The following is a 15,314-nucleotide window of genomic DNA, read 5'->3' on the forward strand; positions in this document are numbered from 1 at the left end:
ACCCTCATTCACCCACAGACTGTCATTTAAGAGCTTGGATTACCAGTTTCGGTGATTACCTAGCTCACATCAAAAAACTAACTGTTCTGTCTCTGTTCGTGTTTGTGTTTTGCAAACAGAATTTATGCAAACGGAGTCTCTCTTTGGGTCTCGTGGCCTTCGCTGGAGATGAGGCCTGAGGGAAGCCCCAGGAGTTACAGCTCTCAGTTCATCATACGGTAGTAGTTTACTGGGTGTGAACCAAGAAGGGCAGTGCGTGTAGCCGAACCTCCTATCATCAGCAGAACCATTAGGTTGAGAATAGAGTGTCCCAGTGGTTTAGGTATGGTGACACGAAAGAAATTGCAGATTAAGTGAGACCATCGCTTGTGGGATTGCAGGGTGGAGAAAGAAAGGGAGAGTGAGCGGGCCTAGTTTATTTATGGAATGTCGGGGGGCCATCGTGGCTCAGCGGGCCCTAGAAGCGGAGGACTTCCCTCAGCGCTTGTTTTCTCCCTCTGACCTTGGATGAACTAGCGAGCAGTATATTATGCCGGGTGATTGTGCTGGTTTGTCATGGTTAGCATTCTGGACTGTCACTGGAATGTAGGAAACGGATGAATTTGAATTGAACCATGAGGTGGTCTGCCGGCCCTCTCCTTGTCTCGAGGAAACCTGTCGCTGTTTGTCTGGGCCTGGCCTAATGAAAGCAATGGAGGGAAAGAGAGGTGGGCCTTTGATCTCTTTGTTGCAGCTGCTCCCTGGGAACTCACTGAAATCAATGCCCTGTTTTCCTGAAGGAATGAATGGCTCTGCCTAACTAGCTTTGTGAAGCCGTGGGGGAATTCACTGCCTCTGTTTATTGACAGCTGAAAAGGAGCACATGGGGTGGAATGGACCTTCTTGTGAAAACCAGGCACAGGGAAAATTAGACCTCAATTTAACACAGAGGAATTTGGAAATTCACCCCAAAGGAGACGTGGTTTCTCATGCTTACATTAGAATTACTCAAGTTTGGGGCTAGTGTGTAATGAACAATGGAGGTTCTGTCACAACTGTGTTATAAGTAGGAATATGATATGCATAATAAATGATGTTAAGTAGAAGTTGATTCAATACCCTCCTTATTTTTTTAAACACAGAAGTAGAGAAAGACAAATATTAACCATGATATAATCTGGTGATTCTTTTATTTTTGCTTTAAGAAGAAGAGAAAAAAATTGAAACTTATTTTAAGCATTGTTAATATGCTATCACTAAGTCTCTAGAATGTGTCTTTCATTCATTTATGTTTCAAAACATCTTTGAACTTTGTATCTAAGTTTCATTCACGTTAGCTGTTTGTGCTGTTCTGGATTGTGTGTGTTGAGTGGAAGTACTACAAATCACATTTATTTTTAAAAATGTTTATTCTTGGGATATTATAACTGGAAGTCTGTGTCAAGCATAAATGAAACTGGCTTGTAGATCAATTTAGCACTTGCGATGAGAACAGTTCATAAATCCTAAAATTACTGCCTTACTTTTGACAACACAGTAAAGAAAAAGTCGAGTTTATCACAAGGAAACATCACCATACCTTCTTTTATCTCTCCCCTCACTTGCTTGATTTCCCAGGAAGAATTTATAGCTTTTTCCTCTGGCCCTCAGCCCTTTGTGCACACCTCTATTATAACACTTAACACATTGCCCTGTAGCTCTTTGTTTAGGTGTATTCTTTTAGCTGGAAGTAAAGCAGCTGTGTCGTATTCATTTTTATATCTCCAAACCCAGCAAAGCTCTTGGCTCAGTGAATGTGTGCTGAATGAATGGGGATTGATAGCTCCCTGTACATTACTTTGAATGTAATTACTTATCCAGGCTTCAACTGCAAATACTGCATTTAGGAAAACCTGATTGATCTATTGTTACCTGATTGGTGCCATAGCTTTTTAAAATCTTTCCTTTATGGAGAATTATTAAACAGTTTTTCAATGTGGCAAGTTTGTTGGGCAGTCCATCAGCCTCTGAACAGGAGGCATAGAAAGTGTATGGCATTGTCCTTTTCAAATCCCAAGCTCTCTTCTTTAATATTCTTTTAAAAAAATAAGTCTCAGCACAGTGTTTAGGTATTTTCAGTAAGAAGATGAAAAAACTTTTGAGTTTTGTAGACTTTCACCTGACCAGATTTAGTGATTGAGATGGATAGACTTCCATGTTCAGGATTTAATTCTATGATGTAATGTTAAATAATGCAAAACAAAACCTTTGACAGTTTCTTTAACCAGCTTTACCACCACTGTATGTTATGAACCTCTTGTCAAAGGAAGCAAACACCTTTACTTCTAAGTGAAAAGTGTGTAAGGGAAATTTTGATTCTAGGGGACTACTGTGATTTCACAGGACCCTAGGACAAGCCCAATTCCTGAGTTATTCTCAAGTTAAACCCAATTTCTTTTTAAACCAGAGCTTTAAGTGGGAAATAGTTGTCAACATTCTTTGGGGAAAATAACATCTTAAAATCATAATGGAAAACTTTAGAGAAGGTGGGCGCAGGGGAGAGGTAAGTGAGCACGCAAGTGCAGGAACTGGCTGATGTTTTATTCTCCATGATATTTTTGTTTTATTTTTACCACAAAGATTACGTTAAAAGCAACCTGTTTGGTTTTCTGTCTTGATTAAAAGTAAGGATGAAGTTTAAAATACAGCTTTACAAATTTATGAGTCGTGGTAGCAATCTTGTAGAGGGATAGGTGCTTGTATGGGTCATACAGATGTGGTCGATTCAGCAGGTTGTGATTCTGCTGAGATTTTAGATTTCTTACAAAACAGAAAAATTACCATGGCCTTGATCATTGATAGACTCTCGCCCCCGTAAGTATTAACTTGTAGATAAGAAAGCTGTAAGCCTCTTCCTTAGGTTTTATAACTCCCAGTTTCTGGAAGTAATTTCGTGTGACATCATACCAAAGTCGGGAGGGGTAGAGGGTGGAAGGAGAAGTAGGAAATCAAACGACACTTTTCCGTTTGATGTTTCAGCTTAAAAGCGGTGAGGCATATCTTGTCTACATTGATAGAACTACATACAGGCCCCAGGGAGTGACTGTAGTTAAAAGTTGTGTTCTTGCTGTGTTTATAGAACCAGATAACGTCAACTACATGATCCTCCATAAAAGAGTCCTTTTCTCAGGCCTGAAGACTGTTGTCATATACAAGAAGAATTTCAAGTAATTTAAGAGTCAAACCCTCGAAATACGTTTGGGGAATCAACATATATTAGATCTTTGTATTTATGTGTGTGTTTATCTCCATAGGCAAACTTCCTAGCAGAAAGATACTTCCCTCTTAGACGGCTTCCCATCCATCCAAATAAAGCAGCCCTAATACAGGCTGATCTAGTCATTGAAAGGGAAACATCCTCCTTACGGGTTAGGTTGAATTACAAGAAAGACGGGTATGCTTACTGTCAACAAGTTCTGCCCTTCAGGCCTCTCCTCTGAGTAGTAAGCTTGTCTTTGAAAAAAAAAAATTGCAGTTAAGCAAAGGTTCCTTTTGGTTTTGGGTTCTTTTTTGGTTTGGTTTTTGTTTGCCTGTTTGTTTGTTTGTTTTTGGCCTTTTAATGGTCTTTCCTTGCTCTTTGTCGTCTTTTTCCCCTCTTCCCCAGTGCACCCTCAGCCCTACTTGGGTACTTGCTTCCTTTTCGTAAAGGATAACGTTCTTAGTTGACCCTTTTACAAAAGGTTCTGATTATCATCTGATTTCTTCCTGAGGCTCTGAGAAATTTTCACTTGCACTGGGGTCTCTGGAAAAGAATTGCAAATACAGGAGTACACCTTGCTTCCCAGGTGCAGTGTTCAGCACTTCACTCACATTAACTCATTTAATCCTCAAAAGGCTTTTAGGCTATAGGTATGGTTATCATCTCCATTTTACAGGCGAGAAGCTGAGGCAGAGAGCTGCTCAACCAGTGGTGTGAGGTTTCTGAGTGGCTCCAGGTGACACCTGGATCTGAATGTAGGCATTCTGGCACCATGGCCCCAGCTCGTCACCACGTCACCACGTTACCAGTCTCTCTCAAACTAAAAATCCTGTAAGAACTTAGAGGTGTGTCTCTGGAAGGTTGGAATATAACACGATGGCATATTGACGGAAAGAAGTTTTTGATCCTGGCATTCCTGAACTCACGTTCTGTATATAAATGTCTCCTAACACAGTATCGGTGTGGTTTTTCTCAATGCCTTTTTTTTTTTTTCTTTAACCTTTTGACATTTTTTTCCTCTTCTAGGGTTGCTCTCACATCTGATGTGGCCTCTGTTTCATGTCACATCTGAAACTCCTCTGTACCTCAGACTTAGAAAGGTAAGTGTGTCTCCGCTACACCCTCTGACTTATGCCCAGGCTGCTCTCTGTGGCCAGTCGTGAGCCTGTGTTCTCATTCTCCTACGTTAGAGCACACGCCAAAGCTTCCCGCTCTCCACGGTAGAGGGGGTTATGTTCCAGAAAACACTTGCTCTCCGAGAATTTTCATTTGAGGAACTGCAGACCTTGAGGGAAAAATTATGGTTGGGGAATATGAAAGCCTATTTTTTACTCTTTAGAAAAATCAAGAGAACATGCTAAGAACTGTCATTGATATTCATATAACTTGAGAAATAAGGGGCCCTATACAAATGCCTTTTATTTATTATGACTTGTTTACTAGAAACTTGTGATCTCCCTCCCTGACACTTAAAAAGACGTTTTCAAATAAAAACAAATTAATGCTAGGGGAAATTTGGGGGTATTAGACTCCATTTAGAATCATATTTAGTACGTTGCATACATCACAATTCAAGAGTCTCTAAATCATGCTCCTGAAGTCATAATGTGAGGTGATTTTCAATTTCCATATATTCTGTCCAAATTTCCTAAAATTATGAAGTAAGTATGCCACTAAATCCAGTGGAGGTAACCTAAATTTGCCCCTAAATTTGAGGGAACTCGTGGTCGACAGGATCCCCAATATTTATCAGAAGTTTTGATTTTTTATTTTTCTCCATCATACATATAGAGATTATGATTTGTTTTAAACGGCTATTTCAAAATAATGACACCTAGTCATTAAATTTCATATCCAACATTTTGGTTGTTTTTCTCCTTTAACATGTATTAGTTCTCTGTTTAAGCCCATTGCCTTCTTCACCCCAAAGGAACCCTCCCCCTATTTTGCAGCTTTAGTGCTAACAGTGTTGCTTAACCATTACTTTTGGCCTCTCTCCACATATTTTTTTGCAAGATGTCCTTGACTGTAATATGCCATATTTTTTTATTCCAGTCTTCTTTGTAAGTTTTCTTAACATCCCATCTTACACTTGAGTTTTTTTGGTTTTTTTTTTTTCTCCTAAACTAGATAAACCACTTCCAAATTTATTTTGCTCTTGGACTGACTTCTAGAAAGGCTGTCCACAGCTGCTCCAGGTGAAGGGCCAAAGTGAAATATTAGATGTGTGTGTTTAAATTCCTGTTCTCCAAATGGTTCTAATTGAAATTAATCCACTTCCCCACTCATACATTCAAAAGAAATATTCTAGCGCAATCCAAATGTGCCAGAATCACTTCTGTATATCATTTGGGTGACTTCATGATACCTGTAAGACCAATTCATGCCAGGCCTATTTGTAATTGTTTTCTCTAGTTAAATGTGACATTGCCATTAAAAGCACAGCTAATAATATTATACTGCTTAAGAATTTAAAAATCTTTCAAATACATGACATACAAAGTTTTGAAGGAGGCAGGAAATAATTAGAAATTTCTCTTACAAGTATGTGTTAGAAAATGGAATTGTGTCATGATCCAAATTAAAGAAAGATTATTGAAGTGAACCAATAATTCATACTTTCTGTTATATGTATTGTATTCTGAAACAGGTTATTCATATTTCCTAATTGTGAACTTACCCAGTGTATAAAATCATTCTTGATACTTATTAACAGGCCACATCTACTTTGTACATAAACTTCAGACTCTGCCCCAGTCATTGTGCCTCCGTTTGGACATATGTAATGCATAATCTTGTAACAGGTAGAGTGATGTAAGCATGAAGAGAAGTTAGGGAACTTGCTTAAGGTTACATACCTGGCAAGTAGCAGAGCCAGTGTTCCGACCTAGAGCCATGTGACTCCAAAGCCGGTGCTGTTTGCACTCCGCCAGCCCATCTTTCTTGGACTGGATCCAGCAGAATACTATCATTTGCTTAATGTTTTTTAACTAACTGTAGGAACACAACCTCGTATTAAGTAGAGTATGCTTCTAGTAAAAGAATAAGGGAGAGTAAAACACGTTATCATACCACTTTTAGGTAAGGAAAGTTACTATCCAAGAAATAGCATGAATTTTTTTTTTTTTTTGAACTTCCTTGACTCCCTGAACAAACAAAAAGTTAAAAAGTGAAGGCCGTTGGGGATGAAGGGCGTTGGGGGGTCATAATATAGGAGGGTGTTAAATATTATGGTTACAATTAATAAATAAAGCACATATCTCTACCAATGTGTTTAAAATAGTGCTGGGAGTTATGCGTGTTTATACTATGACAAAGTGTACTTTATTTGGGGAATAACTTAATTGATCCATTATGTGGCATTTACCAAGGTAATTTTTCCCTTTTTGTTTGAGCACAGGAACTAAAAGTGATTCATAAGACAGACGCGCACACACACACACAGTCAGCGTGCAAATTAGAACCACGTTAGGGTGATCATAATTTTTTGTTGTTTCCCTAAAATGGTTCCCGTTTGCTAGTTCCGATTCAGCGGAGATTTAGAGCTCCCTGTCAACACTCAGTTTTACAGAGAAGCTTCAGTGTTCAGTTACTGCTGTTAGTCTTTTCTGTGCACAGCTTTTAAAAATTGTTTTCTGTGTTTTTTCCTAAGGAGTTACTGATTTTAATGCATAGAATGGATCAATGCAGGAGCATAATCTGTCTGTCTGCTGTCTGAGGTCTCTTTCTATAACGCGAGCCCTTAGCATATCGCTCTCCTGATTAAAAACTTTCAGTGGATCAGTCAGGACTCTTGGTTGCAACTGACGGAAATTAATGGGACCACTGAAGAATTCCAAACAGCCAAGTGACGGGAGCGTATTTGCATGTTAGAAGAATCACTCTGACAGCGGCATTGTGATTAGAATGAAGGGATGAAGGGGAGCCAGTCTGAGAACAGAGAGACTTGAGGAGCCAGTAGGGATCTCGGTGTCCAGTACTAGAAATGCCCCTTTACTGATAAGCTCTTTACTTGCCAGGCTAGTAGTAGTTTGAAGGAAGCCACATGAAAATTGAGTTCTGGCCAGTAGGGTGGGCCGGTCCCCCATTCTCCAGCATACCCTCCACCGCCACTAAGTTTTGGGGCACCACAGATTGCAAGGTAGCCTCCGGCACATGGTTGCCCCTGTTGGATGGTGAGAGTTGGGGCTGAGCCCTGTGAGGGCTCACTGACTGTCCCCTCCTCTCTTCCATCTGGGCTCCCCCATCTGGTGTGAGAAGGGAAGCAAGTGTCAGCAGAGACCAGACCCTTAGGAGAGGAGAGCGGCCCTGCGCTCTGGTTTGCTGAACCTCTATCTGCTTGCTCAGCGCATCCTGACTTCTAAGTTTCCTGTCTGGGGGTTTTCTTCTTGGGCACCATTTAATACCAAATACGCATTTTCCTAATAACCAAAGCAGAGAGCGGGGACTGTCTTGGCACGCCCTGCCTCTGTGATGGGGCACTTGCTCCCCAGATATCGCCTCCTCTCCCGGGTCCGTCTCCCCTCTGGACGCGCCCCACATGCCGGGCAGACTTAGTGGGTGCTTGTGCAGCAGGAAAATGGGGTCCCCTGTTTGCTGATTCTTGTATGTCTGAAACTCTTCCAACCAGAGCTCCCTGTTCCCAAAGTTCTCATCTCGGCATACTGGCGGCTGATACATCTTGGCTTATCTAGAATCTTCTCTGGTTTCCATCAGGGCCTTCATAAGCCTCATCCGAAGTCTCAGATATTCAGCCACAGAATTTAAATGGAATTTGTTTTGAGGACATGACTGACCTCAAAGTCCAAATCCCTGTAGACATTTGGTGTCACAAGGACCTACCATTACTGCAACATCTTTGAATCAACAAATTTGTCACATTTATACCGTTTCTCCTCCCTGACACCACCCCAGTTTCCAGCACACTCTCATTTCCATCTTCTGGAAACCAACAGTTTCCAGAACTGTTGGAAACAGTTGGTTTCCAAACTGATGGAAACTCTGTCCTGGCAGCTGGTCTGGGAGGCACGTCCAGGCTCAGAAGCGGCGATGTCCTGGGCCTCAAGATGCTAGCAGCACTGGCCTCTCTTTTCTCTTCCTAGTAGACTTCTGTTTTTTCCTTTGGTTTTTAAGCAATTCAGAGTTTAAGATAAAGGCCTTAAAGATAACTTTCTCTGTCTCTCTCTTTCTAGGTATTTGCATAGGAATCAGAGGCGTTAATCTTGTGAGTAAACTCTTGACATCTGCACTTGTTTCCTTCCTTCCTTCTCTACCTGCCCCCGGGACTAAAGCTCAGGACAGCTGCCAGGTCCCCAGCACCTTTGCAGAGTCCACGCTCCTCTCTGCAAGAGGAGGCGTGGTGGCATTTTTTGAAAAATAATCTGGCTCCCATTGTAGCAGTTGAAGCTAGTCTATAGCACAGATGCACGTGAGTCCGTGATTCTTTGCACCTTACTCAGGCGCCCCTCACAGGTCTGAATCTCATTCCACGGTGTCAAGTATGCAGGAAGTACTCACTTTTGTATTCCCCATTCCGTCAACCTAGAGAGAAATTTCATTGCAGTCATTTTTAGGTGTCTCCCTTTCCCCCATGGAGTGTGCCCTAGAATCTGGAGATTTCCCTGGCACCTGGTAGGGGAGGGCTGGTCTTTGGTATATGACAGTGGGGTAGTGGTCGCTTGAAGCCCTGCCACTCTTGCCCCAGGCCTGGCCTCCCTGAGCACACCCGCAGCTGTCCTCTAGAGGGTTCTGCCCTGCCTTGGGGACAGAGCTGTGCCAGGGCCCCTTTTCCTTTCCAGCCCCAGGAGCTGGGGGTGGAGGGGACAGTGTCTTTTTCTCTCCCTCTTACCGCTCTCTCCTTCTTTCAACCCTGAAGTTGGGCAGAGTCTCCTCACTGGGTTTAGCTGTTAAGAAAGACAGACTGCTTCTGCTGTCATCTGGGCTAAAATACAAGGAATTACAAAGCCTGCACCTGTTTTAAATGAGCTAGAAAGGATGTTGGGAGGACAAACGAAGTAAAATTCCAGAGTTGTCCTGCTGCACTGATTTGGAGGCTGTAATGAAGGCAAAACATCACCCAAACACTGGTAACTATGGAAATGAAGAGAAGGAAACAGATTTGAGAGACAATAAGCTCGAAGAATCTGGATAGCTTAGTCAGTGAGTAAAATCTAGTATGCCTCCAGAGTTTCTAACTTTGGAGCAGCTGGGAAGCAACACGGTGAAGAGACTGACTGTTAATAATGTGGACTCTCAAATCCCACACTCTGGATGCAAAGCCCGGCTCAGCTGCTCGCTGATTGTGTGACCGAGGGCAAATTGGCATCACTCCTAAGCCTCAGTTTCCCCATAAGTAAGATGAGGTTGATGCTTCCTCCGCATATGGTTGGTGGTTTGGAGCATTAAGTAAAGTGATTAAAACAACGGCCATGACCTGGTGAGCATCCAATACATGTTAGCTCTTATTACATAGTGGTGCCAGTAGCTAAAATCGGTGATGCCGGAGGAGCAAGCCTGGCGGGTTCGCCGTGCGGAGCCCCTGCTTTAGGATAGGTGACCTTCAGGGGCACTGACAATATCTAGGCTGAGAGGTGCAGGAGGAAGGTAGACGGATTCGCCTGAAATTTGAAAGAAGTTCAGGATTGAAGATAGAGATTTGGGAGGTCTGTGACCCCAAGGAGTAGTTGGAACCTTGGGTGGTGACTGAAGCCCCCCAGGGGTTGTGTGAGAAGGTAGAGGGCCAGGTGCCGGGCCCACAGATCTGTTCAAACTCTGAGCGACCCTTTCACAAAACGACTCCACTGTTGTGAAATGAATATGAATGTCCTGTTTACGGCCTCCACCTCAGAGGTATAATCTCAGTCGCGGTGATCCAGCTCCCCGAAGTAAGACTTAGTTGCCCGTAATCTGCCAAGTCGGGTGGGCTCCTTTCCGTCTGGAATTACAGTCCTTAGAAAATAAAAAACTTATCTGGGAGGCTTTTCGAAAACAGGCCCTGCACATCCTCAACCCAGAGGAGTCTTTCGCTGGAAGCCGAGGCAGGCCTCCCGGTGTCAAGGCTTGCCCAGTTCTTTCCCACTAAAATCATTTGAAATAAAAAAGTCAGTCTGAAGAATTTACTTAAGCAAAATCAGGAGTAGCTCCAAGTGAATGAGCTGGAACTGGAGGGAAATCCCTTTGTTCAATTCGGGTTTCAGTGAACGCTCAGCAGGCAGCTAAACCAGTTCATTAACAGAGAGAAAGACGTGTTTCTCAAAGCGGCTCTCAGAAGCTAATGCTTAGAAAAACAGATTGTGACGGCAGAAATGCATTCTAGAAATCATAACGCTCTAGATTCAGGAAACTTTAGTTTTTGTCATCACTGAATAAACAAATCACTTCCACCTAAATATCGCCCCTTTATTTAAGACAATTCCCTCTAACTGATCTGTTTACTGTGCACCAATCCCCGTTCCTAGAAAAATGTGATTTTTCTTGCAACTCTGAAGCTCAGAAACAAGTATATCTAGAAATGTTTAATGTTATTGGGTCATTTTAAAAAACCGTATTCTTTAAAAAAAAAAATAATAGAATTGACATACTAAAACCTTTTTTCTGTGATTTTTGAAATCCAAATTCTGACCTGAAAAACAACAGTCTGCAAGTAGCATCCTGTCAAACGTAGATGTGTTATTTTTCCTAACTGCCTCTGCTCTGCTTTATTAAATTGTTGTAGACTGCACATGATTTTTCCCCTGGGGCCACGCATGCTTTCAGGTTCTCTGTTGCATTGTTAACTATTTAAGCATTAGACTGGGGCTGAGATGGCAGGTGGGAAAGGCCGAGGGACTTGATCTCCTCCCTGCCAGAGTTCTCCGCTTTCACTAGTGCTGCTTACATTGAACGGCTTAAGAATAAGCTCCTGTGTGAGCCCTCGGAGGCCAAGGAGTATTGTTGAATTCAGAAAGGAATCTCTTTCTTTTAGTGATAATTTGAATATTTTGACAATGAAGCTAAGCTACTCCACTGCCTGATTTGCGTACTTCATGTCATGTGCGCCCTTTCTAGTGAAGCAGAAGAGAGCCTCTGCCTCTCTGAATTCATAAATTGGCATTGTCCATTGATGAGATGGGTAGGAGCAAAGGAGGAATCATCCAGAAGAATTGTACTCTCTTGCTTTAATGTTTCTTACAGCTCTTAAAAAAAATTAATATAGGCCTTTGGAGACCACCCAATTAAACCACCACGATAAAGGTTGAGTATTTTGAGAAGAGAGGTGGACCATGAGGATAATTTGTGAAGTGTTTATGCATGCAAAGCAAGGGATACGTTTAAAACAAATACTCTGGACGATTCAGAGAACCTACTCACCTCCAGTCTTTTCCCTAAATTGTGGTGGATTATTCTTAAACTTTAGTTGTCTGAAAATGGCCTTAATTTTCCTGTTTTTAACTTAATTTTCCTGTTTAATAACTTATGTTATTCAAAATAAATGGTCATAGCCTTTTTGAGCAAATTAAGAGAAGAAAACAGGCGACCAAGTGAATAAATCGCTTAGGTGAGATATAATTGGCTATGTTACATAATAGATTTACCTTTGTACTGGTAAAGAGAATCCCAAAAAGCTTTCCCCCTAAGAGGATCGACTGGTTAGAATAGTCTTAGTTGGAAGAAGCCAACTTTTATAATTGATTGGTGAACAGAGGTACCCGTTTCCACATGCTCACCAGGGATCAGTGGTACGAAGCTGGCTGTAGACCTTTCTGGAGACTTGGTGAAAACATAAGTTCCCAGGGCCTCAGCGATGCTGTCAGTCAGTGTTAGTTTGTACTGTGGCCTAGGAATCTGTATTTTTAAAAGATTGCCCTGGTAATTCTAACGTATAGCCAGGTTTGGTAACCGTGGAATTGTATATGCAAATTGGAGACTTCAGCCTTTTCACCCTGCACAGTTGATAAATCTATATGAAGATATGAAGCTTTTTATGTGAAGCTTTTGTTGAAAATGAATGTCTACTGGTTATTGCTGATTTTTTTCAGTTCATAATTTGTTTTAGGTTCTGTTATTACATAGATTTGCATACCTGTTTTATGGTATTCTATGGTATTCATTTTTAAAAAATGCCATTTCCTCTGAGTTCTATTTTGAATATTTTATGTAAGCAATTTCATGGTTGTTTTTTTTTTTCTACTTGCAGAAAGCAGGGGAAAACATCAGGGTTTTTCTAATCCAGTTGCAAGTAGGACAAAGGATATAATATAAATACTTAAAGATCTTCTTGGGCAAGATTACATGAGACGTTGAAAACCTTTGAAGTTACAACATTATGAACTTCAGCACACCTTTTAAATATATCAGATGATCTAAATGTTACAGACTTTTGCCATATGGTGTATCTGAGACATTTTTAAATTAAGGGTGGTGGGTCTATTGAAGTATTATACTGTAGGGTTTTAACATCTGAACTTGATCTATCATCTATTAAAATGCCTAAAAAGCAGGAGAAACTCTCCTCCACACATTAGCAGTTGTGTACGTGTTTGTGCCCTTGGAAGTGAGCAAGCTCAAGTTGCCACGTAAGCGGGGGTGGGGGGCAGGGGGGTGTTTTCCTAGCTTCGTTCACTTAAGGTGTGCAAGATCTCTTCTTACAGGTTTGAAGCTTCAAGCTCCTGAGAGGTCTCCCTGACTGCCTTGGAGCTGCTGTTTCCTGTCGCCGAGTAGGTACGCAAGCAGTGATCGCTTTTAAAAATTACTTCTATCTGAGCATGCTTATTAGTAATTGCTTGTAAACACATAGTAAAAGAGGTCAAGGACATGCAGGAGGTTCAAGGCACTTCAAAAAGACTCTGGTAGAGAAGAGCTACATTTCCCCCTCAAACTGTGAAATACCTTAGAACAGAATTCTTTTAACCTTTTCTGTTTTAAAAAGCAAATTAGTATCCTCTGTGTTTCCGGGAATCAGATCCTGCAGTTAACAACTTCTCATATCCTCTGCCTTCCCCACACACAGCCCCTGTAATACCTGCAGATCTCTGGAATTTTCTGCTGACAACGCCGTCAGTTCAGAAGCTTTAGAGCTGCCCTATCTTCACTCCTCGCTTGTGTACATAAGAAGATGTGTAAAGGTTGCCTCCCATTTGTGGAAGATGTTGACTGATAAGCCTAAGGAAGATGCTGGTCACGTACCAGTTGCACTAGGGAGTCCAGCTACAGCTTTCAAGGCTTTGTTTGGAAATACTGCGGTAAAAGCTACTGCTGAAGTCCGCTGCTGTGTAGACAGCTCAGCCGGGGAGGATGGCAAGGTGGGAGTGGAGAGTGGTTGGTTTAGCTCAGAACATCCGGGTTTGGCCTCTGGTCACCATTGTCGTCATCAGTCGTGACATTAATGGAAGTTAACACTCTTAGAAGTTAACACTGTGCATTAGGCTTTGCTTAGTACAGTGTATTACCTGCAGTATCTTTTTATTAGTCAGTGCCTGTGGGCAAAGGACTGAGGTGTCTGGACCTCAGTTTCCTCATCTGTTAGATGGGGATAGAGATGCCTCTCTAGCCTATCTCACAGGGCTGTCAGATGGGCATTCGTAGACAAAGTAGCGTGAGAGGACTTTATGAGTTCAACTGAAATGTAATACTGTTTTACTAAAGGTTATTTTGGCTCCATTTGAAATAGAATATTCTTACTGAATAAGATTTTGATTTCTTGGCCAGAAATTGAAATTCATCCCAACGTGGCCAGCATGTCTACTAGGAACTGAGAAAGGCGCTGGCAGTTCTCATTAGGGGTGTGTGTGTGTGGGGTGGGAGTGTCTTGCCCTTGTATCTTCTGGTCACTGTATGATTGACATTGGAAGACCGTGCGTGACAACCAGTAAGATCCTGGAATGTGACTGCCAAGTACTGGGTGGTGAGTCTGTGGGCTGAAGACAGGTAGGGGGTGGCGAGCACCGCAGGCCCTGTGTGTCTCTGGAGCTTAGCGGGACAAGCTCAGGCAAAAGGGACAGGGCCACCGCCAGGCAAGCCGGGAAGGAAGAACAACGTGAGGCATCGCTATAGGCTACTGGGAAGGAGCAGCAAGCACGCGGCAGCGGGCAGTCGGGGCTTATTGTAAGCAAGGTGCCTGGCCTCCAGGGCGGCAGGAGCACAGAACAGCACATTGAAGCCCCTGCGGATGGGCTGCGGATGGACCACACATGTGGATTGCGAGGACAGCTACTTAGAGAGGTTCACATTCCTCCCCATTGAACTGGGTATGATTGTAATGGTTTGTTAAACAAACAAAGAACCTAAAGCTGTGAATGAGGGAGAGAAAAGACTTAAGGTGAAAAGGAGAGGAGGCCCTGCGTGCTAGTGTTCCACTCTTTTTAAGCTCCCCCCACCCCCTTCCTTGACATTCCTTTCTCCCTTTCAGAGAAGACAGCGCAGTAACTTGGAAAAGTTGCCTTGTCTCTCCAGTGCCGTTTCCTTTTAAACTGGAAACAGGATGAAATAAAATGTCTGTCACCTTACCAAGAAAAAAAATGAAAAACTGGGGTCCTCTTAAAGGACTAGTGATAAATATTTTAATATTTCTAACCAAGTATTTCTGGGTGAACAGTTTGCTTGGCATCCTTTGAATTTATTGGATGTGCCGTGGAAAGGCCAAGAGAAGATTCCCAGTCAAGCACTGGATAGTAGCTTTGTCCCGTAAATAACACATGTGGCCGCAGAGGTGGGCAGACCTCTGCTTCTGGAGGAAGGGGTGTGAGCCTTGGAGTGGGCACAGCAATTTCACTTTTCTCTCGGAACTGTGTACACAGTTTATAGTCAAGTGAGTTCCGGATGTTCATCCATTGAAAAAGCTTGGAAAAAAAAAGTGTAAATTGTTTTTTGAAACTGCCAATTACATGTGTCCATTCAGTTAATCAGATTAGGTCTCAGGCCCTCCTTGTGGGAAAAAAAGGAACCATTTAGAGGTTTCAGAACAGTACTTTTAAATCTGCTATTCCCGCAGGGTAATGAAGTTATCCATGGGGGAGGGATTAGTGATTACGTGTAACTTTTTTCTTGTGGACAGAAGTCTGTTGATACAGCGTCCTCACTTTCACTGGCTCCCAGATCCCCCCGCCTGGCGCATCGGACC

At 42.4% G+C, this 15,314-nt stretch overlaps 1 protein-coding gene across 2 annotated transcripts in view; it reads left to right on the forward strand.

Moving 5' to 3' along the window:
* Positions 1 to 15,314, forward strand: part of PLAGL1 (PLAG1 like zinc finger 1) — a 64,913-nt gene that overhangs the window by 30,322 nt on the left and 19,277 nt on the right. The window contains exons 3-5 of one of the 2 annotated variants that reach the window (XM_082474794.1): positions 4,244 to 4,317; positions 8,410 to 8,441; positions 12,847 to 12,916. The gene's annotated coding sequence lies outside the window, so the exon portion shown is untranslated. Of the gene's footprint in view, positions 1 to 4,243; positions 4,318 to 8,409; positions 8,442 to 12,823; positions 12,917 to 15,314 lie in introns of those variants that run through there. The other variant, XM_082474795.1, reaches the window with a different exon arrangement.

The sequence above is a fragment of the Balaenoptera physalus genome (assembly GCF_965194825.1).
Source record: "Balaenoptera physalus genome assembly, chromosome: 9".
Taxonomy (NCBI): Eukaryota; Metazoa; Chordata; class Mammalia; order Artiodactyla; family Balaenopteridae; genus Balaenoptera; species Balaenoptera physalus.